The 22,374-nt window shown below is 35.9% G+C and overlaps 1 long non-coding RNA gene across 6 annotated transcripts in view; it reads right to left on the bottom strand.

Moving 5' to 3' along the window:
- Positions 1 to 5,222: 5,222 nt before the first annotated feature.
- Positions 5,223 to 22,374, bottom strand: part of LOC118971273 (uncharacterized) — an 83,996-nt gene continuing 66,844 nt past the window's right edge. For 4 of the 6 annotated variants that reach the window (XR_012130265.1, XR_012130260.1, XR_012130257.1 and 1 more), the window contains one exon: positions 5,223 to 21,380. This is a non-coding gene — a long non-coding RNA (uncharacterized lncRNA). The remainder of the gene's footprint in view (positions 21,381 to 22,374) is intronic. The other 2 variants (XR_005059638.2, XR_012130258.1) reach the window with 2 other exon arrangements.

Below are 22,374 nucleotides of genomic sequence, written 5' to 3' on the forward strand. Positions count from 1 at the left end.
AAATCGAATGCAGAGATGGTGTGTGGGAGGTAAACTCTCTCAGCTTTTGCTTATCTGGAAATTGTTTAGTCCCTCCTTCAAATTTAAATGATAATCTTGCTGGATAAAGTAATCTTGGTTCCAGGCCCTTCTGCTTCATGGCATAAAATACATCATGCCACTCCCTTCTGGCCTGTAAGGTTTCTGCTGAGAAGTATGTTGTTAGTCTGATGGGCTTTCCTTTGTATGTGATCATATTTCTGCCTCTGGCTGCTTTTAACAGTCTGTCCTTATCCCTGATCTTTCCCATTTTAATTACTATGTGTCTTGCTGTTGTCTTCCTTGGGTCCCTTGTGTTGGGGGATCTGTGGATCTCCATGGCCTGACAGACTATCTCCTTCCCCAGATTGGGGAAGTTTTCAGCAACTACCTCCTCCAAAATACTTTCTATCCCTTTCTCTCTCTTCTTCTTCTTCTGGTATCCCTATAATGCAAATATTGTTCTGCTTGGATTGGTCACACAGTTCTCTCAATATTCTTTCATTTTTAGAGATCCTTTTTTCTCTTTGTGCCTCAGCTTCTTTGTATTCCTCTTCTCTAGTTTCTATTTCATTTATTGTCTCCTCCACTGTATCAGACCTGCTTTTAATACCCTCCATTGTGCTTTTCAGTGATTGGATCTCTGACCTAAATTCATTCCTGAGTTCTTGGATGTCATTCTGTACCTCCATTAGAATGTTGATGATTTTTATTTTGAACTCCCTTTCCGGAAGAGTCACAAGGTCCATTTCATTTAAATCTTTCTCAGTAGTTGTATTAATAATTTTACTCTGGACAAGGTTCCTTTGGTGTTTCATGTTTGTATATGGTGCCCTCTAGTGTCCAGAAGCTCTATTCTGGAGCTGCTCAGCCCCTAAAGCAATGTCGGGTGTCGCAGGGGAGTGTTACTGGTACCTGGGGGGAGGAAATAGCTGTTCCCTGCCTCCCAGCTGCTGTGCCTGTTTCCACTGCCTGAACCAGTAGGCCCATCACACAGGTATGTTTTTGTCCCAGAGCAGCCAGATATGGATCCCTGCTTTCCATAAGCAGCCGGAATCCCAGTCTCCCCAGGATCTCTGCCTGTATTAACTTTCCAACCTTTTAGTCATGCAAGTCTCATGAGAGCACCATGAAATGTAGGTTTGTGCTCCCAGCGCAGATCTCTGGAGCTAGGTGTTCAGCAGTCCCAAGCCTTCCACTCCCTCCCTGCTCCGTTTCTCTTCCTCCTGCCGGTGAGCTGGGGTGGGGAAGGGGCTTGGGTCCCGCAGATCCACAGCTCTGGTATGTTACCCTGTTCGGTGAGGTCTGCTCTTTTCTCCAGGTGTGGCAGTCTGACTCTGTCCTCTTTCCTGTTGCTCTCTCAGGATTAGTTGCATCAATTAAATTTTCTAATTGTATCCAGTTTTAGGAGGAAGCCTCTGTCTCTTCTCTCATGCCGCCATCTTTAATCCACATATTTACTAATTATTGTTGTTGAGTATTTTTGCATCTATGTTCATCAGGGATATTGGTTTGTAATTTTCTTTTTCTGTAGTGTCTTTGCCTGGTTTTGGTACTAGAGTGATGCTGGCCTCATAGAATGAGTTTGAGAGTATTCCCTCCTCTTCTACTTTCTGGGAAAGTTTAAGGAGGACGGGTATTAGGTCTTCACTAAATGTTTGAAAAAATTCAGCCGTGAAGGCATCTGGTCCAGGAGTTGTGGTCTTAGGTAGTTTTTTGATTACCTATTCCATTTCCTTCTTGGTATTTAGTGTATTCAGATTTTCTTTCTTTCTGGGTCAGCCTTGGTAGGTTGTATTTTTCTAGGAAGTTGTCCATTTCTTCTAGGTTATCCAGTTTGTTAGCATATAATTTTTCATAGTATTCTCTCATAATTCTTTGTATTCTGTGTTGTTGATAGTGATTTTTCCTTTCTCATTTCTGATTCTGTTTATGTGTGTTGACTCTATTTTTTTCTTGATAAGTCTGGCTAGGGGTTGATCTATTTTGTTTATTTTCTCGAAGAACTTGCTCCTGTTTTCATTGATTCTTTCTATTGTTTTATTCTTCTCAATTTTATTTATTTCTGCTCTAATCTTTATTATGTCCCTCCTTCTACTGACTTAGGGCCTCATATGTTCTTCTTTTTCTAGGTTCATTAATTGTGAGTTTAGACTGTTCATTTGAGATTGTTCTTCTTTCCTGAGGTAAGCCTGTATTGCAATATACTTCCCTTTTAGCACAGCCTTTGCTGCATCCCACAGATTTGTTGAATTATTGTCATTTGTCTCCATATATTACTTAATCTCTGTTTTTATTTGGTCATTGATCCACTGATTACTTAGGAACTGTTTTGAAGCCTCCATGTCTTTGTGAGCTTTTTCTTTTTCTTTGTGTAATTTATTTCTTGTTTCATACCTTTGTGATTTGAGAATCTCGTTGGTACAATTTCAATCTTTTTGAATTTACTGAGGCTCTTTTTGTGGCCTAGTATATGATCTTTTCTTGAAAATGTTCTTGTTCACTTGAGAAGAATGTGTATCCTGTTGCTTTTGGATGGAGTGTTCTGCTGATTTCTGTTATATCCATCTGTTCTAATATGTTGTTCAGTGCCTCTGTCTCCTTATTTATTTTCTGTCTGGTTGATCTGTCCTTTGGAGTGAGTGGTGTGTTGAAGTCTCCTAAAATGAATGCATTGCATTCTATTTCCCCTTTTAATTCTGTCAGTATTTGTTTCACATATGTAGGTGGTCCTGTGTTGGGTGCATAGATATTTATGATAGTTATATCCTCTTGTTGGACTGACCCCTTTATCATTATGTAATGTCCTTCTTTGTCTCATTCTTTTCTTTGTTTTGAGGTCTATTTTGTCTGATACAAGTACTGCAACTCATGCTTTTTTCTCCCTGTTAGTTGCATGAAATATCTTTTTCCATCCCTTTACTTTCAATCTGTGTATGTCTTTGTGTTTGAAGTGAATTTCTTGTAGGCAGCATATTGACAGATCTTGTTTTTTATCCATTCAATGACTCTATGTCTTTTGATTGGTGCATTCAGGCCATTTACATTTAGAGTGATTATCAATCATTAAGTACTTATTGCCATTGCAGGCTTTAGAGGCACAGTTACCAAAGGTTCAATGGTAATTCCCTTACTATCTAACAATCTAATTTAACTCAGTATACTATTACAAACACAATATAAAGGTTCTTTTATTTCCTCCTTTTTCTTCCTCCTTCATTCTTTATACATTAGGTATCATATTCTTTACTCTTTGTCTATCCCTTGATTGTCTTTGGGGGCAATTCATTTGATTTTGTTTCAGCTTCATAATTAATTGTTCTACTTTCTTTGCTGTGATTTCATTTTCCCTCATGACAGCTATTTAGCCTTAGGAATATTTCCACCTATAGCAGTCCCTCAAAAATGTACTGCAGAGGTGGTTTGTGGAGGTAAATTCTCTCAGCTTTTGCCTATCTGAAAATTGTTTAATGCTTCCTTCAAATTTTAATGATAATCTTTCTGGGTAGAGTTTTCTTGGTTCAAGGCCCTTCTGCTTTATTGCACTAAATATATCATGCCACTCCCTTCTGGCCTATAAAGTTTTTGTTAGGAAGTCATATTTGTATGTAGCAACCTCTAGTGCCAAGAAGTAGTCTCTGGAGCTGCTCAGCCACTGGAGTAGTGTCAGGGGTCACAGGGGTGTGGCACTGGTGCCTAGGGGGAGGAAAGAGCTGTTTCCTTCTTCCCTGCTGCAGTGCCTGTCTCCACTCTCAGAACCAGTGGGCCAAGCACACAGGTATAAGCCTCTGTGCTTTGCATCTGTAGCTGCCATACATGGGGCCTCCCTCTGGCTTGCCTGATGCCAGGGCAGGGACTGCCAGTTTGCGAGCCAGTGCTGGCAGGCCAGGAGGAAGGCACAGCCAGCTGCATATCACAGTGGGGGGCCTTGGAGCTGAGTAGCCAGCCAGGGGATGGAGAGCCTGAAATTCCTGAAAGTTCCCAAACTGTTGGGCGAGCATGCCCAGACAAACTTGTCCACCTATCCTTTCTCCTGCCTAGCAAGTTCTGTGCAAACCCCACCCCTGCAGCAGCTGCCTAGCTGCTAGGAAGCCTCTCAGACCATCTGCCTTTCCTTTTGTCCCAGAGCAGCCAGATGTGGGTCCCTCTCCTCCACAAACAGCTGGAATCTCAGTCTCTCCAAGTATTCCACCTCTCTTAGCTTTCCAACCCCACTAATATCCAGAGCACCATGCAATGTAGGTTTGTGTTCCCAAAGCAGATCTCCCAGGCTGTGTGTTCAGCAGTCCTAGGCTTCCACACCCTCCCCGCTCCATTTCTCTTCCTCCCACAGGTGAGCTAGAGTGGGGAAGGGGCTTCCGTCCTGCCTGATCAAGGCTTTGGTACCTTACCCTGTTTCGTGAGGTCTCATCTGTTCTCTAGTTGTATGCAGTCTGGTGCAGCCTTCTTTCCTTTTGCTCTTTTAGGATTAGTTGTATTAACTATATTTTCATATTATGTGTGGTTTTGGGAGTAGTTCTCTGTCTCACCTCTCATGCTGCCATCTTGAACCTGTCCCCCCTTGTTGATTTTTATCACATTCTCAACTATGGGGGCCTTGTGGGCATCCACTCTGGTTTTTAATGAGTAAACTTTTCCAAGTTTAAGAATATATTACTGAGTATCGAGGGGACTCTAGCTGTCCATTATTCTGTTTTCCTCTCAGACAAAAAGAAAGACATTTTCTATCTCGTCAAGCAGATAGGTTAGACAATGGAATAGTGGAGGAAATATGTACCACTCCCAGGTCTGGCCCATGCTTTATCACATGCATTCTCTTCTGCTATCTGGACACAGATGATGAGGAGGCACTAGAGGATAATGGAACCAGAAGTCAGAAGGAACCCAAGGTCCTGGATAACTACATGCAGTACAGCTGCCCCTGCCAATCTGAGCAGCTGCTTTGGACTGTTATAAAAACAAAATATTTTCCTTAAGCAAATTTGACTGTATTTCTTAAGAAAATTTGAGTCTCTTTATTACTGTAATGTAGTCTACACTAGCTAATAAACCAGCTTTTCACCTGGCATAAGGGCCTAATTTCTGACTCTTGAGAGTATATATAGGGAAGAACCCCTCTTAAGCCAGAGCTTCCTACTTGAAATATGCAAAATGGAAGTAACTGCTTGTTTCAGGTTTAATCAGGTTTAGTTAATATTGCTCCTGTAACTGGTGAATGATTTCAAAATGAAAGACATACTACTTAGAAGAAATTTTTTTAATGCACTAACAGAAAACAAATGATTCAGTGCATTGCTACCCAAAAAAGAAAAGTAGGCTATAATCTCAAGAAGACATGATAGAAATATAATTAATATAAGAGAAATGTGTAAATTAATGTATTAAAGAATACCAGAGGAAATAGTGCATTTATGTAGGAGGTTGGTTGCCCTGGTCAGTGTAGTGTCTAATTAAGAGGTAAGTGAGATCCTGAGATCAGAGACTCACAGGCAACAAGGACTCAAACTGTATGTATGCTTAAATGCCTCTGCCTTAGAAAGGAACAAGAATTTGTGGATGGAGAGAGAGTAGAGAAGAAAGGGGTGAAAGAGATGTCCGATCAGTAGGTCAGAGTAGAATGTGAAAATTCAGTTTGAGGTTATATCCACTGTTCAGTCCTTAGGATCCACATACTTTCAGTAAAAGGCCATGTGATTGGGATCTTATTGTTATTATTGTTTGATTTTTTTCTTCCATAATTCATACTTATTTTGGAATAGTTTTAGATTTACAAAAGGTTTTGAAAATAGTATAGAGATTTCCCCAAAATTCCACACTCAATTTTATCTATTACTTATGTTTTACGTTAGTATGCTACATTCCATACAATTAATGAACAAACACCCATACAATATTATTAACCAATCCATACTTTATTAAGATTTCCTTAGTTTTAATCTCATGTCCTTTTTCTGTTCCAGGATCCCATCTAGGATGCCACATTACATTTAGTCATCATGTCTTCTTAGGTATCTGTTGACTATGACAGTTTTTCAGACTTTCATTGGTTTTGAAGACATTGACAATTTTCTGGAGTCAGGTTTCATAGATCCTGTCAGGTATTTTGTAGAATGTCCCTCAACTGTAATTTGTATGCTATTTTCTCATGATTAGACTGGTTTATGGGTTTTGGAAAGGACTACCACAGAGTTAAAGTGTCATTTTCATTATATCATGTCAAGGGTACATACTATCAATGTGACTTATCCCTGTTGATGGTAACCTTGATCATCTAGCAGTTGTGATATTTGTCAGGTTTCTCCTTTTTAAAGTTACTCCCCCCACCTTCCTTTACTGCATTCTTTGTAAGGAAGTCACTGTACATGGCTCATACTTGAAGAGTGGAGTGCTACGTTCCACCTCCTTGAAGGATGACTATTTACATAAATTATTTTGAATTATTCTACACAGGAGATTTAGCTATTTCCTACTATTTATTCATTTATTTGTTTGTTTGTTTGTTTAATATATATGTCTGTATGGACTCCTGGCTATTTATTTTATACTTTCAGTTAAAATCCAATACTATTATATTTATTTAGTTGCTTAAATATTTCTAGTTCGGCTATTGGGAATTCTTTCAGTTAGTTCCTGTGTCCTATTGACATATGCCCATTATAGGTTTATCATTTTACCTTTGTTTTTTCAGCATTCCTTATTTTTGGCACTCAGAGATGCTCCAGACTCATCTTTGATACTTCTTGCCCCAGTCCTAAAATTGGAAATATCTTCAAAAAGCCTTGGGTCCTTTTATTGGAATGGTATTAAAAATCAAGATCTGGGCACTAGGTGTGCTCATTTCTGCTGGGGTGGCCTTGCTTCTAGGTTCTCTCAGCTAACAGAGCAAGGAACTATATGTGTATACTAACCCATGTATATATACATATCTGTAAATAGCTTTATATAAATCTATATCTATATTAAGCTAAATATGAGTTTCACTGTGTCTATAGTTTTGCCTTTTCTGGAGTATTATATAAATGAAATCATATATTATATAGCTTTTTCAGAATGACTTCTTCCACTTAGCAATATGCATTTAAGAGTAATTTTTGTCTTTGTATTGTTTGACAGCTCATTTTTCTTTATTGCTAAATAGTATTCCATTGTATGGATGTACAATTTTGATTTTCCATTTACCTATCAAAGAACACCTTGGTTGCTGCCAGTTTTTTCTGATTATGAATAAACATTCACGTACAGGCTTTGTATGGATGTATGTTTTCAAATCCGTTGAATAAATACTTAGGAGCATCGTTTGCTGTGTTGTATGGCAAGACTATGTTCCAGTTTGTAATAAACCAAATTGTTTTCCAAAGTGGCTATATATTTTGCATTGAGAATTCCTGTTGTTCTGCATACTTGTTAACAATTGATATTGTCAGGTTTTTGGATTTTAGCCATTCTAATAGATGTGTAGTGGTATGTGATTGCTGTTTTAGTTTGCATTTCCATTATGATAAATGATGTTGAACATCTTTTTATATGTCTATTTCCCATCTGAATATCTTTAGTCCATGCTTCTTTTTAACATAGCCTCTCCTTAAAAAAAGTGAAATATAGTTGACTAGATTTCATGCTTTTTAGTTATAGTCATATTCAAATTTGTCCAGATTGTTGTTTTCAGAATGTTCCAAATCTGTCTCAAGATACTTTTGACATAATATCTTTGATTACTTCTAATGGCATAATCTCATTCTTTAACTGCATATTTGTATTAGTTCAGATCTCAGAGGGCAATCTAATTTCCAGTTTCTTAAAGTGAGAAAAAGACAACTTCACTGTTGCTTCATAAAAGTTCTATACTTCTCTCTTCTCTTTCTTTAAAAATATTATTCTATTTAACTAAAGCTATACTTCAAATTTGATTTTAGAACTGGTTGGTCTATATCATAGGTTTCTTTTTAGTATCCTAAAAGTCTTTTCTTTTCAGCTTTTGTTTAGTTCAGTGATTCCCAAACTTTGGTGTGTATCAGAATATGAGAGACCCAACAAAGAACACAGTGGTGGAAGCTCACTCAATTAAAATAGGGCCTGGGCTTTTGTATTTTTGATACTGTCCCAAGTTTGAGAATCACTGGTTTGGCATTTGGAGCTCAGGGCCAATCTAACACTAAATAGAAAACATATCATCAGCCTGTCTAGACAGCTTCAGAGGCCAATGCTGCTATCTTGCTACATCCCCTGCCTAATACTTCACTAAATCTGTGTGAAAGATTTTTGTCTACGGATGAAATTAAACATCAGTAGGATATTTTTACAGTACAAGATACTATGAAAAACTAGTTTATTTTGAAGAGCTCACCAAAGGAACATTTTTAAACCATCTGGATATATTATATCTAGTTAAATTAAAACTGTTAAAAGATGTGCCCATAATTTGCATTTTAAGAAGTGCACTATAACATATAGTGTAGACAGTCCATAAATCTTTTCATATTACTGGTACACTACTCTCCTATACAATGAAAAGTAAATGGCAGTTTTTATTTTTTTTACAACAAAGTATTAACCTAAACAAGAAAACCAGGTTCAACAATATAGCATTTTAATACCAGAAAGCAACTATTTCTCAGATATTTTTTCTTTAAAAACTCAAGTCTTCATGTGCATTGTGTCCTTCTAAGCTATGGCTAATGTTCAATACAACTTAAAAGGGCACAGTTCCATTCCAAAGAAAACTTCATCACATCAAAACACTATTTGCATATTCATAAGATTCCACCTTCAGGCAGAGACATGAGCTCTTTTTCTTGCAAACTATTATATCAATAGAAATATACAAATAAGCATCAAGAAAAATGTTTATAGGGATATTAATGAAAAGATGTTCCCTCACCAGTGCATATGGTTTAATATTAGGTAAAGAGTATGCTTGCTTGATTGCAAAGTAAATTTTAAGGGGAAATAATTGTACTTGTTGTTCATATAATATTTAATTGCCATTATTACTAATAATTGCTAATATTGATGAGTATACTTCTGAGCAATTGTTTGAATTTGCTGGAAATATACTAACGTGACTTTTTTAACAATATGTTTAAATTTTACCTTAGGGGCTATTTTTTAAATCAAAATAACACACCAAGGCATGGTTGAAAGCACTTTGTTTTTTCAAAGGTCTCTCCAAACTCAATTGTAATCCAGAAATGAGCATTTTCTCATGAAAATATCAACTGCTTGAGCCTCCTTTGCCAGAAACTAGATTAGGCATTTCATTTTACTACTAACTAGCAGTTATTCTTATGAAATATTATATTTCCTTAAATTTTTGCTATGAGGATAATTTTATAATCACTACCAAGCAAATATAACTTTTTTCATTATTTTAAGAAATTTAAGAAATTTCTCCTCTTGATCTTATTTTCAGCATATTTGAATGTATGTCCCTAGCCAGTCAATCTATATCAGATAATTTCAGTCTTTCCTCCAGATTAAAAGGGATCTTATTCCTTCTACTTAATACTAAACCTGGAAACCAAAAAATATGTGAAAATAGCCAAAATCTTTAATGGGTATGATTTGTTAATAACTGAAAATTTTCAAATATTTCTATTTGCCCCTACTTGGACTAACTGTTACTGTGTGGTATAAGCAAAGCATTTTGAACATCGATTAGCAAGGAAGGATCTTTCTAGATCACTTTTTGTATATAACACTTATAATTATTAATTTACTAATTAGGAACAAAAGAGGTCCCCCATAGTTAAGCAAAAACTTGACCTCCTTTAACATAATCATGCTATCCCATTTCAAAAATTCTAAAAAGTCAGTTTGAGGTGAGGTCATCACATTTCCATAAACTAAGGCTGCCTGAAGTGTAGCTGGTTTAAGAAACCAAAGACAACCTGCTGTAGTTGGCAGGAATGCTGGCTTGTGAGGCCCAGGTCATTATTTATTGGTGTCTAGACTTACTCTTTAACCTTACACCTTAACCTCAGAGCCCCCCAAAGAAACCAGTTTCAGGAGCAACAAAGTCCTTTGTTGTATTTTCATCAGAATTGAGGTGCAGTTGGCGGGTATACCATGCCCCACCTTGCAATACATTAGAGAACAGACTGAGAGCACTTCTATACAGCTTTTGAAGGTAGTTGCCATCAGGTTGTTAACTTGCTCCTTAGCCTCAGCACACTTTACTGATTTTATTCTTTATACAGGCTCCTTGTGAAGAAGTGGAGTGGCTTTAAAATCCCATTTCTGATTCATATGACCTTTGGTGATCCTGTTCCTGGACGTTTCACAAGCTGGTTTCCCTATTCATGTGCTGCAGATATGAGTCTATTGTTCACACCCATTAACTGGATATTGAAAAGGACTTTAAATTTTCTTCAGTACACATTTAGAACAGTTCTTTCATTTTTAAGTTCTCATATTTGTGGTACAACTTTTACATATGCAGGACACAAGTTTGAAAGCAGACTATATTTCACTCAATTAAATTCTTATTGTCATTTTCAAACACCAATTTTAAAGGATTTAAATGTATGTGAACTGTAAATATTTTTTAGTTAAAATAACCAACTCAAATGATATATGAAGAAAATACCCAAAGCTCTCATTTGTATTTCAGAAAAAATAAAATCCTCCAGAGTTATTGTCAAAACTGTGTTAATAGTTAGTTGTTAAACAGGATCATAATATACTGTAAGTCTTTCCTGTACATCCTACGTTTCTCAGCAAGAATCCACTTTTTGCTCAACAGCTTTATTCTTAATTCAGAAAAGAAAAATGGATTCACCACTGATAAGTAAATTAAAAGTTAGCTTTAGAGACACTAGCCACTGCATTAATGAAATGCAGAGAGTAATTTTCATCCTTGGGTGTCAAAAGATAAGTCCCAAGTCTGACATTTGTATGCTTAAATTGCATTAGGTTACTTTACGAATATTTATATATGAGGCTTTATTGCAAGTCTAAAAATTGTGTTCTTTATCCACAAAATTTGGAAAACAACTTGTTAGGGCCTAAACACCATATAAAAAGGTTTTTTTTTCTACCAGGAAAAGAATGGTTGAAGAGAGAGATGATTTCTGAAACAAATTAGAAGTGTTTATGTGTATGTGTGAGTATAGGAGTGTACATATATAGTTATGTTACATTAAAAGACTATATTGTTGACATTAGTATCCTCATATGTAAATGTGGCTAAAAAGGCTATTTCATTATCAAAAATATATTTAGAAGTATGGATGAGTAAAGTCTAGTCTGTAGATGCAGCTTTTTTGTAGGTCTTACTGCTGTTTGTGTCTGCCTCTTAGACTTTGTCTAAACCTAACCAAGTATTTTGACCACCAACACCAACATTCACACACCATCTTCAGGATGGCTAGATGGCAGAGACCCAGGCATTATTCTTCATTTTGACTAATCTGCTATATAGACAACTTGAGCTAATTTTTAACTTTACAAAAGATAGTATCACACTATATGTGCCCACCTTTACTTTCCATATAAATTGCATTAGGCAATAAGTTTCTTCTTTTATGCCTTTTGCGAGGTTAAAGAGTGTTCAAAATATCCTCGCATGTTGGAGCTTCAATAGTACTTCAGATGTCCCTTCATTCACAGTGATCTTTCCTAGCACAGTCAGCACCTGTGCGTAAGGGGAACCACACCCATACAAAAATGAAGGCAATTACGGAAGACATGTGAAACATGGATTGGGTTTACCTAGTCTGCCAGAGGCCATTTGCAGAATCTTGATTGCAGCAGTCAGGTAAAATCCACTTGATCTGGATGACCATCCATAACAATATTTGATAGGAACACTGAAGAGAATGATACAACTCTATGGTTATATTAAATATAATTATCACATCATTTATCACTCTTCATGTCAATAAAAATCTAACTGAACTAGCTTCGACAGCAAAGAGGATTTAATGGCTCACCTCACTGTAAAGTAATATAGATAGAGGGGGCTTCAGGACTGGTTTGATTCAATGATTCAACAATATCAAAACAGAGTTTGTTCTGTTTTGTTGGTCTTTCTTCTCTGTCTTCTACATTGTCATCTTCATCCTAAAGTTATTCTCTCTTGTGACAGTAGAAAGAGAGCGCTGACTTGTGGGAGCTACTGCAGAAAAGTGAGGAGCCCAGAAAACCCAATCTCATTTCTCATTGGTTTGAATTAGTAAACTATGACAGTTTACTTCTCTAACATTCTCTTCAAAGTGCATATTAATTACTTATTAGGCCCAAATAGCTTCTCTTTTGATTCACATGACTTGAACTTGTCTCTAAAAACTACACTCAGTAATATATCAATATTAGTTCAACAATCGTAACACATGTACCACACCAATGAAAGATATTAATTGGAGAAGCAGTGGGGGGATGGGGATTATACTTTCTGTACAATTCTTCTGTAAACATAAAAGTGCCCAAAAAAATGAAGTCTATTTTTAAAAGTGTACTCAGAATCCTCTGGCCAGACACCTTTGTGTTCTACACACAGATGTTAAAGAATTATGTTTTCCACTGTCTCCTTTGGCATGAACTTCCAAATCTATTCCTAGCTAAACCTCCCCTCCCCCACTTTGGAAAGCAATATGAATATCATGGTATTTCCTGTGCAGCAATATTAAATACCTTCCCAAGCTATGCCAGTACAGGGTTACAACATGTTAGTCCTTCATTCCTAACCATCAACATTATCTAAGTTTATTTTTCAATGAAATTGACAAATATATACAATCTAATAAAGGATGTGCTTGAGTTACATCTCTTCTGATATTTTTCTGAAATTTATGATTGGTCAAAAATAAAGGCTGTGGAAAGAATGAAGTAAGAATACATCCAAAATGAGTGAAAACAATTCTTTGATTTTTCCTTTGTTTAGTCTTTTCATAGTCAAAGAATATAGCATTTATATTTATTTTTAGCTGTAATACTTTTTGATTAACTAGAAGAGTATCAATATCTCAATATCCTGGGGTATAAATAGCTCTAGCTGAGAGCAAACAAAGGCTTCTGGGTGCTGTGTAGTGCAGAGCCAATACAGTTATCATAAATTTCACTTCTAACAAAAGACATCATGGTTAACAAAATTGTTTAATTTGCTTAGGCAGGATGAACCTTGTGCCTCTGCAAATTATTTCATGAGCTTTATGCTGAATAATGCTCTACCGAGAGTCTTTTTTCTCCAGTTATACCCAAGTAGGAGTTAGCTTCTAGTTTGTTTCAAGTACGTAATATATGTGAAAAAGTGCTTCCAAATTAGAGGAATTATAGTAACACAAGTCTGCCTTAAGACATACAGGCTGTCAAGTTAAACAGGAATTATGTTCTTCAGCTAACAGATTCATGGAACGTAATGAAATTTTGCTACTGGGTAGTAAGACCATACTGTATAGTCCATTTCAATGGAGAACAGAAAAAGTAAGTAGGGGACAATGTTGAGAAAAAAACAATGAAGTAGGTGTCAGAAGTTCTGTATGACCTTGAGCGTTTGACTTTTCTAAACCTTTATTTTTTTATCTGTAAAATAGTAATTCTAGACCTAATTATTTTAGGATCAAATTATGTAATAGAGTGAATGTGTTTTCTGCTTTTCAAAGAGCTATATTAATTTACAATGTTAATATATAAGAAGTGGAGGGCTATCTTACTAAAGTTTGTGAAATAAGGTGAAATGAATATTCTATGATATATAAGGTAAGCTGTGTTAATGAAGAAAGTCCTGAGTCTCTATAAATCCAAGTAAGTGTTCTGGAAACTGTCTTAAATAAAGTGTGTAGAGGAAAACTTTTAAATTATAGTGTACATGAGAATCACCTAATTTTGGTAAAAATACAATTCCAGGATCCCATCCAGCTTGTGTATTTAAAATAACAAATAAAAATAATAACAACAACAAAAAATAAGAATGAAATAACACACAAAAAAAGTTCACAAGTAATTCTGACGAAAACCCTCATTTAAGAATCACTAGTCTAGAGTAGAAGTCAGCACATGATTCTGTAAGATCAAGACAGTAAATATTTTAGCCCTTACAGGCACAGAAGGTATCTGCCTTATCTTCTTGTTTTGTTTTGTTTTTACAAACTTCTAAAAATATAAAGAACATTCTTAATTCCCCAACCATACAAAAAGAATCCAGGAACAGAATGAGATTTTAGAGAATGAAAGATCTCACAGCTTAGTTTGGAAATTAGTACATGATATATACATAATACATTGTAGCTATACGGATGCTTATCTTTTTCATTGTTATGAACCCTTGAGTATATCCTTGTCTTACTCATTTTTGTACTCCTGGAACCCAGCACATTTCCCAGCATATGAGAATCACTCAGTAATCGCTGGATGGATGAATGGAAGAGAGATCTATTAACAAAGATTAATATTAGAGACTATAGTATTTGCAAAATTTATACAATAAGAGGGTTGGTTGTTTTCCAATTAGTTTCACCACTACAAACAGTAAAAAGAAAAACAAAAACAAATCCCCAAGCCCTCAAAATCTCTACCAGCTTAAAATTAGTATTTGTTGACATTGACTATGTTAAGCTAACATTGGCAAGTAATCCGTTATTTGTTCAGAAAAAACATGGTCTTCATTTTGAAGTACTTTTAGGAAGATGGAGTTTCATTTCTTGGGTGCAATATTTAGGGAAATTGTTCTGGGGATGGGAATTGGAATATATCTTTGAAACCTCTGATCTCTAGCATAAGTGGTGTACTTAAGGCTCTGGATTAGTACTGGCTGTACTAATTTAGTTAAGTCTTTCAGTGTGGCTGGTCACATGAATGTGTTTCTTAATTCAAAGTCATTGATACTGAATATATGAAAATGGTGGTAAGTATGACACATTACAGTGGGTTCACAGTTATCCAATTGGCTTAAAATTGGTCTTTTTAAAAAAAATTTATCTTTTAGCTTTATAGAGGTATAATTGAAAAAAATTATATATACTTACAGTGTACAATGTACTTTGATATACATATACATTGTGAAGTGATTACCACAATCAAGCTAATCAATAGATCCATCACTTCATATAATTGTTTTTATTACTTTTTGTGGTGGGATCATTTAAAATCTCAGCAAATTTCCAGTATACAATAAAGTATCTCCAGAACTTCATCCTGACATAACTGAACCTTTTTACCCTTTGGCTAACATTTCCCCTTTTCCTCCCACCCTCTGCCCCCAGGCAAGCACCACTCTACTCTGCTTCCCTAAGTTCAATTTTTTTATTTTTCCACATATATGTGAGATCATATAGTATTAGTCTTTCTGTGTCTGGCTTATTTCACCTTTTTATATCCATGTTCTTTATATCCAAGTTCATTCATGTTGTCACAAATAACAGGATTTCATTTTTTAAGGCTGAATAATATTCCATTGTATGTATGTACCACATTTTCTTTATTCATCTGTGGACAGACATTTATATGGTTTCCATATCATGGTTATTGTTAATGATGCTACAATGAGCACAGGAGTGCAGCTATCTCTTCTAGATACTGACTGCACTTCCCTTGGATATATACCCAGAACTGGGACTGCTGGATCATATGGTAGTTATATTTTTAATTTTTCGAGGAATCTCCATACTGTTTAACATAATGTCTGTACTAATTTACATTCCCATCAACAGTGAACAAGGGTGCCCATTTCTTCACATCCTCACCAATGTTTGTTCATCTTCTGGATGGTAGCCATTCTAATGGGTGTGAGGTGATAGATCACCGTGGTTTTGATTCTCATTTCCCTGATAATTAGTGATGTTGAGCAATTTTTCACATACATGTTGACCATTTGTATGTTTTAAGAAATGACTGTTCAGGTCTTCAGACCATTTTTTAATCAGGTTGTTAGGTTTTTTTGCTACTGAGTTTAAGGTGTTCCTTATATAGTTTGGACATTAACCTCTTATCAGATGTATAGTTTGCAAATATTTGCTCGCTCCCATTCCATAGGCTGCCTCTTCACTCTGATTGTTTCTTTTGCTGTGTAGAAGCTTTTAACCATTTTCTACTTTTTATTTTTTGCCTCTTTTGGGATCATCTCTAAAGAACCATTGCCCAGAAAATAAGTCTGTTTTATATAGTTCTACTTTTTTGACCTTCTGGATATAAAGGTCTTTTATCTTATCTCAAAACAAACTCAGTACACACCCTCTTGATTTGATTATATGTTTGTTTTTTCAGCTGAGATGCACTGTTTTCCTTGGTAAATCACTTTAGTAATTTTATAGCTCACATTGCCTAGATTTCTCTATGACAGCTATGATCCATCTCATAGGCCAACATTTATCTGGGCATTTGACAACCACTGCTTAGTCAAGTGACTGTTTCTTCCTAACTTGTAGCAATAGACTTCAAATGATCTTCTGCTTCCAAAATTAACTTCACCCATTCCTCATGTTTCTTGAATATATCATGTTTATCCTGCCTCCTGGCTGTTCCCCTATCTCAAATGTCCCCTTAATTTGCTTAACGATACCAGTTTAGATATTGATAATATTGAACTTTTCCTGAGCCCTGTGCTCCTGGAAAAGCTCCAATTAATAAATCCCCCAACTCTGACTCTTGTGCTTCAGAAAAAGGCTTACTGCCAAGAATAAGTCTACCTCTTCTTCAATAAGACTCAATGATGTCCTTCCTCCTTGTTTACCTATGACAAGGCTAGACATAGACCTTCAATTCCCATTCTCTGTCTCTCAAGTGATTAGCTGAGCTGTTTGTCCCCACTGACTAATCTGGACAAAATGCTTGACTTGACCAAACTTTAGTTAGGCTCCCCTCTACCCTCATGTCTGTTAGTTTGCCCCATCCTTGGAGCAAATGAACACAGGAGTGCAGCTCTCCTAGATACTGGAAAGCCCTCCTTAACAGCCTCCCAAGATGATCAGCTGACTGCAAGAAAAGACATTCTCTAATTAACTGTCTGATCACACCACTTGCTCACCCACACACCAATACCTGATTCCTTCTAGCCTTTCCTTCCCTTCCTATAAAAAGATAATTCCTTTTTGCATGACCTTTCATATTTTTACAGATCTTACAGTCTGAGCATTCTCTATTGCAACTTTCCCCTTCCCCTGATTGCCATAACCCTTTTGAATAGGCTTTTATTCAAGATTTAGTTAATACTTCTCAGGGGGGAATTCCATAACATTATGTCCTTTTTCTAATCAGAGCACTCATTACACTAGGGAACAGGGCTGTATTACTGCCTTGATACCTCACTATAATGCGAGGTTTTTGAGGGCAGTCTCTGTGTCCTGTTTACTTCATAGCCGTGGCCCCTTGTAGAGTTCTAGGACATCTTAGAGGTGTAATTAAGACTTAAGCTCTTTCTTGTTTAATTAAATTAACAGACAGAATTTTTTGCTTGGGATGTTGGACAACTGGTCTGAGAACCTATTTCTGACTAGTTACTTCCATGGGTGAATGAACTAGGGGTGAGGGAAGGGAGATTACAATGGAGACTATTCTTCTACTTCTGCCTAAGAATAACATTCACGCCCAGAAGGGAGAATTTAGATTAGAAAAAGGTTTGCCACCTTCCACTGTCCCTTATAAAACTATGTGGGAAAGCAATTTTGATTATTGTTGTAGATGCCATCAGTTCTAGAAAAATATCCCAGAAGAAAATGGGGTTTTTTATTCCTTCTGGCTCAGAATAGTGACTTATACAGTTCTGGAGATGGAAGAAATACCAGCTTCAATTTATCAAACACATAAAATGTTAACTGTGCCATTTTATTGAACCTTTATGACATACATCCCCAAGATATGATTTATATTATATCAGAAATGCTGCTTCCTTTTTCCCCACTCCAGTCAAGAGATCCGACCTAGCTTCAAGGACTCCAGCTGAAAGCCTCAAGGTAGATTACAAAGGAGGCTGGTTCTATTTAGAAATAGCCCCTGACCTGAATTAAAATGTCTTTAGGATGTCAAATTTTATTTTGTTTGCTTGTTTTTCTCAAGGGTGCTCTGTTCCTGTTGTTCAGATTCCTTGCTTAAGGTCCTGATCCACTATTAATCTTAATTAGATCCTGGCTTTCTTATACTCAAACCATTTGCCTGGGAACCTGTCTGATTCACCTCAGTGCTTCATGGCAACTTAGTCTACATCAATTCTAATCCATCCATGCCCCTGCAATCCTTGCTAGTCCTGAACCTGATGGTGGTCTTGCTCCATCTCATACTGACATACCACAGGCCACTCAACTTACGCGTGTGTAAAGGCCCCTCCATGCTCACTATGGCTCTTCATTGGCTACTTACCCTGCACTGTCTCATGCTGCTACCGAAACAGTCCCAGTAATGTGCCACGTGGCTCAGAAATGAAACATCTACATATTTTAATTAACTTACTGCAATCAAAGTTTAAAAACACAGTTTAAAAAGTCATTGGTGAGTACAGTATGGAAGGAAGAGAGGGAGAGTAGCTTCACAATAGAGAAACATGACAAATATTACCTGAGCCAGGTGATCAAGTGATAAGTCATGTTGACAGTACATACCCTTGATATGACATGATGATAATGGCACTTTACCTATGAGGTCTTCTTTTCTAAAACCTATAACCCCAAAATAATTATGAGAAAAGCATCAGACAAATTCCAATAGAGAGGCATCCTAGAAAATACTTGACCAGCATCCCTCATAACTGTCAAGATTATAAAAATAAATAAAGTCTGAGCAACTGTTCCAGCCATGAGAGCCAAAGGAGACATGACAAACACATGTGGTATCCTAGATGGCACCCTGGGAAAGAAAAAGGACATTAGGTCAAAACATAAAGAAATCCAAATGAAGTATGGACTTCGGTTAATAAAAATGTACCAATATTTGTCCATTAATTGAAAGCAATGTATCATACTAAAGTAAGATGTTATTAGACAGGGAAACTGGATGTGGACTCTGTGAGAACTCTGTATTATCCTCTCAATTTTTCTGTAGATCTAAACTGTTCTAAAAAATAAAGTCTATCTTTAAAAAAGGTAAATGGCAATCAAATGATTTCACTCATCTGTGGAGTATAACAACAAAGAAAAAACTGAAGGAACAAAACAGCAGCAGACTCACAGAACCCAAGAATGGACTAACAGTTACCAAAGGGAAAAGGACTGGGGAGGGTGGGTGGGAACAGAGGGATAATGGGGAAAACAGGGCATTATGATTAGCACACATAATGTAGGGGGGTAGGGACATGGGGAAGGCAGTATATACAGAGAAGACAAGTAATGATTCTATAGCATCTAACTACGCTGATGGACAGTGACTGTAATGGGGTATGTGGGGGGGATTTGATAATACGGGGAGTCTAGTAACCATAATGTTGTTCAAGTAATTGTACATTAATGATATAAAAAAAAGCAAAAGCAGAAAAAAAGAAAAGGTAAATGGCAGAACTAAATTAGATGAATCAAAGAAAGAAAGAAAAGAAAAACAGTATTTCCTGTTAATCACTCTCGAGTACTTTGTCCCAGAGGCAACCATTTTCAATTCATTCCATTATTTCTTGTGGTTTTACTATATTTCTAAATAATATGATTTTCTAGAATTTTTTTTCATTTATCTATTTTGGACATTATCCACAGATTTCCTGTGTTGAGGACTTCACTCTCTTCCACCATGTCCCTTCTTTACATTATATTTATGTCAGAACTTTTGGTTAATCCATATTAGTGCTTACATTTCTGTAATTATATAATCATCACTGTTGAGCTAAATGGTGTTCTGATTACTTTTCCTTAATGAGGCATGTCTTGCTTCTTCTAAAGTCAATAATTGCTTTTTAAAAATTTGTTTGATTCTCTGTGTATATATTGTGAATCCTCCTCAAATGCTCCAAAAAGCTACATGGTTACACCATCTCTATATTATTTACCAGAATAACAGACATCAGAAAACCTATTTGTTTCATTTTTGTCCTGACACCTCCTTCCTAACAGACCTCCATTTTCTTGCTCTACTCTAGATTCATTCCTCAGCTATCATTCGAGGACTTTTCTTTTTCAATCTTCTAATGAATCCCATATTTTAGGGATCAAATATCATATTAGTTTACCTTCTCCTTTAGATGCAGCACATTCTCTAGTATCTTTTTCTTCTTTCCATCTTTTTTCTTCAAGACTATGATTCTATTTTCATCAATATTATATATTGTACCCAGTCTAAAAAGAAAAATAATTTTCTAGGTATTTTAAGAAGAACCATAATCTCCTTGCTTGGGATCCCTAGGAAACTGGGTTCAAGGGAAAAGCTTATGTTCAATATATTACTTTGTAGTGCAATCCCAGGAACCTAGTAGTGAGGGGGAAAAAAAGTAGAGGAAAGAGGGGTAGCAAATAATAGGCTGTTCATTATCTAGCTCATTTGTGTTGGAAGGCTTATAATGTACAAAATGTAATTTATGTAACAATAATTGCACAAAGGAGAAGGGAGGGAACAGAGCTCTACTGGAACAAAATTTTTGTGTACTTTTGAAATTAAATTGGTACTAATCCAAACTAGATTGTTTAAATTAACGTGCTAATTGTAATCCTGAGGGTAACCACTAATAAAACTATTAAAAAAAATAATAAAGGAAATGATAAGTTACTTAAAATGGTATGCTAGAAAAAATATATTTAACATACAAAATAAAAGCAGTTATAGAGGAATAAAGGAAAAAAAAGACCTAAAAAACAAATTTCAAAGTGGTATGCATAAATCCTACCTTATTAGTAATTACATTAAGTGTAAATGGATTGAATATTATAATCAACAGGCAAGGCTTGGCAGAATGGTTAAAACAACTAAAACTGTAATCTACCCATGTGCTGTATAAAGAAACACATTTCACAAAGACACAAATAGGTTGAAAGTAAAACAATAGAAAACAGATATACCTGTATCCAGTGCACTGTAACTAAGAGAGCTAGAGTGGTTATACTTACATAATTTAAACAGTATTCCCAGTTAGTACAGAAAGGACTTCATGATTACTTTTCCTTTACTGCTTAACTTTAATTTGTCAAGAACTAAAAATTGTCTTCTCTTATTTGCTTAATTTTCCATGTATTTATCAATGATTTTATTCAAACTTCTCACAAATTTTCTAAATCTCCTCTCAAAATGTTCAAATACATCAGATATTCCATCATCTCATCTTTTTAATAGGGTTTCTCACAGAGTCTGCCATGATCCAATATGGATGGATTATTCTGTATATTTGAATTTTTCATGTTGAGATCCCCCTTCACAAGCATCATGATTATTACCTTTATTTCTCTGTTGGGTTAGAAATACTGTTTTTGGTTTTTCAGTTCTTGGTTTGTTTCCTCATTTGGTAGAGCTCAACCTCCAGTAGCTTCCTTAAAGAAGAGAATAGGAAGATATATATTTTTTGAGAACTTACCAGAATGAAATTTACTTATTCTACCCTGAAATTTGATAAAAATTTGTCTTGATACAGAATGTTAGACTGGAAGTCCTTTTCCTTCAGAACTTTGAAGGTGTACTGACACTGACATTGAACTTCCTCTATTCCTGTGAGTAGTATACAAAATTTTTTACTTTTGATTCTTATTGTATAACCTACTTTTTTATTTCTAGAACACCGTTTGCAGTGCACTAAAATTTTAGAATGATACATCTTGGTATGAGTCTATTTCATCTGTTTTCTAGAGTATTCTGTGAGCTCTTTTCTCCTCAGTTTCCTAAGGATGTAAGGTAAAGATTCAGCTTATATATAAAAGTTAGTGATCAGTTCAAGAAACACAGGAATAAAATACAATTAGCAAAGCTAAGCAGTTCCTAATCCCTGATCTAGAGACACCAAAGGATAGGTAACCTTGGTTAACTCAAGAAAGGGGAGGAAGAAGTGTTTAAAGCACATGAATGGACTGTTTGTTTTAACAGGTATTCAAACTCAGTTGTAGTAACTAAAGCAATGAAACAGAGAAACTGGCATAATGAAGTTTTTATGTATAAGGTGGGTAGTTACGGGTAATTTTAAGGAAAGTTTTCCTCTTATCAAACTGTAAGAAATATTCTAGCCTCAACCAAATGTTCTAATGTGAGATATTCTTTCGGAGTCAGAATGCCTTTTATTTTTCCCATGTCTAGTGACAAGGAAAAAATTCCTGAAATGTCTTGAATTAAGTGACATAAGGACTGGTGAATGAGAGAGACAAGGGAAGATCATCAGTCAATAATCATGGGCCATAGCTGACCAGAAACTCCACATTACTTGATGAAGTCATTTCAACAAGCATCTAAAAGGTCCCCAGGAGCACCACAGCCCCCTTGCACATGTCCAATGTCTGATCATCATCATCAACAACTAATCTTTAAGCCTTCCCTATG

Source organism: Manis javanica, chromosome 1 (assembly GCF_040802235.1).
Source record: "Manis javanica isolate MJ-LG chromosome 1, MJ_LKY, whole genome shotgun sequence".
Taxonomy (NCBI): Eukaryota; Metazoa; Chordata; class Mammalia; order Pholidota; family Manidae; genus Manis; species Manis javanica.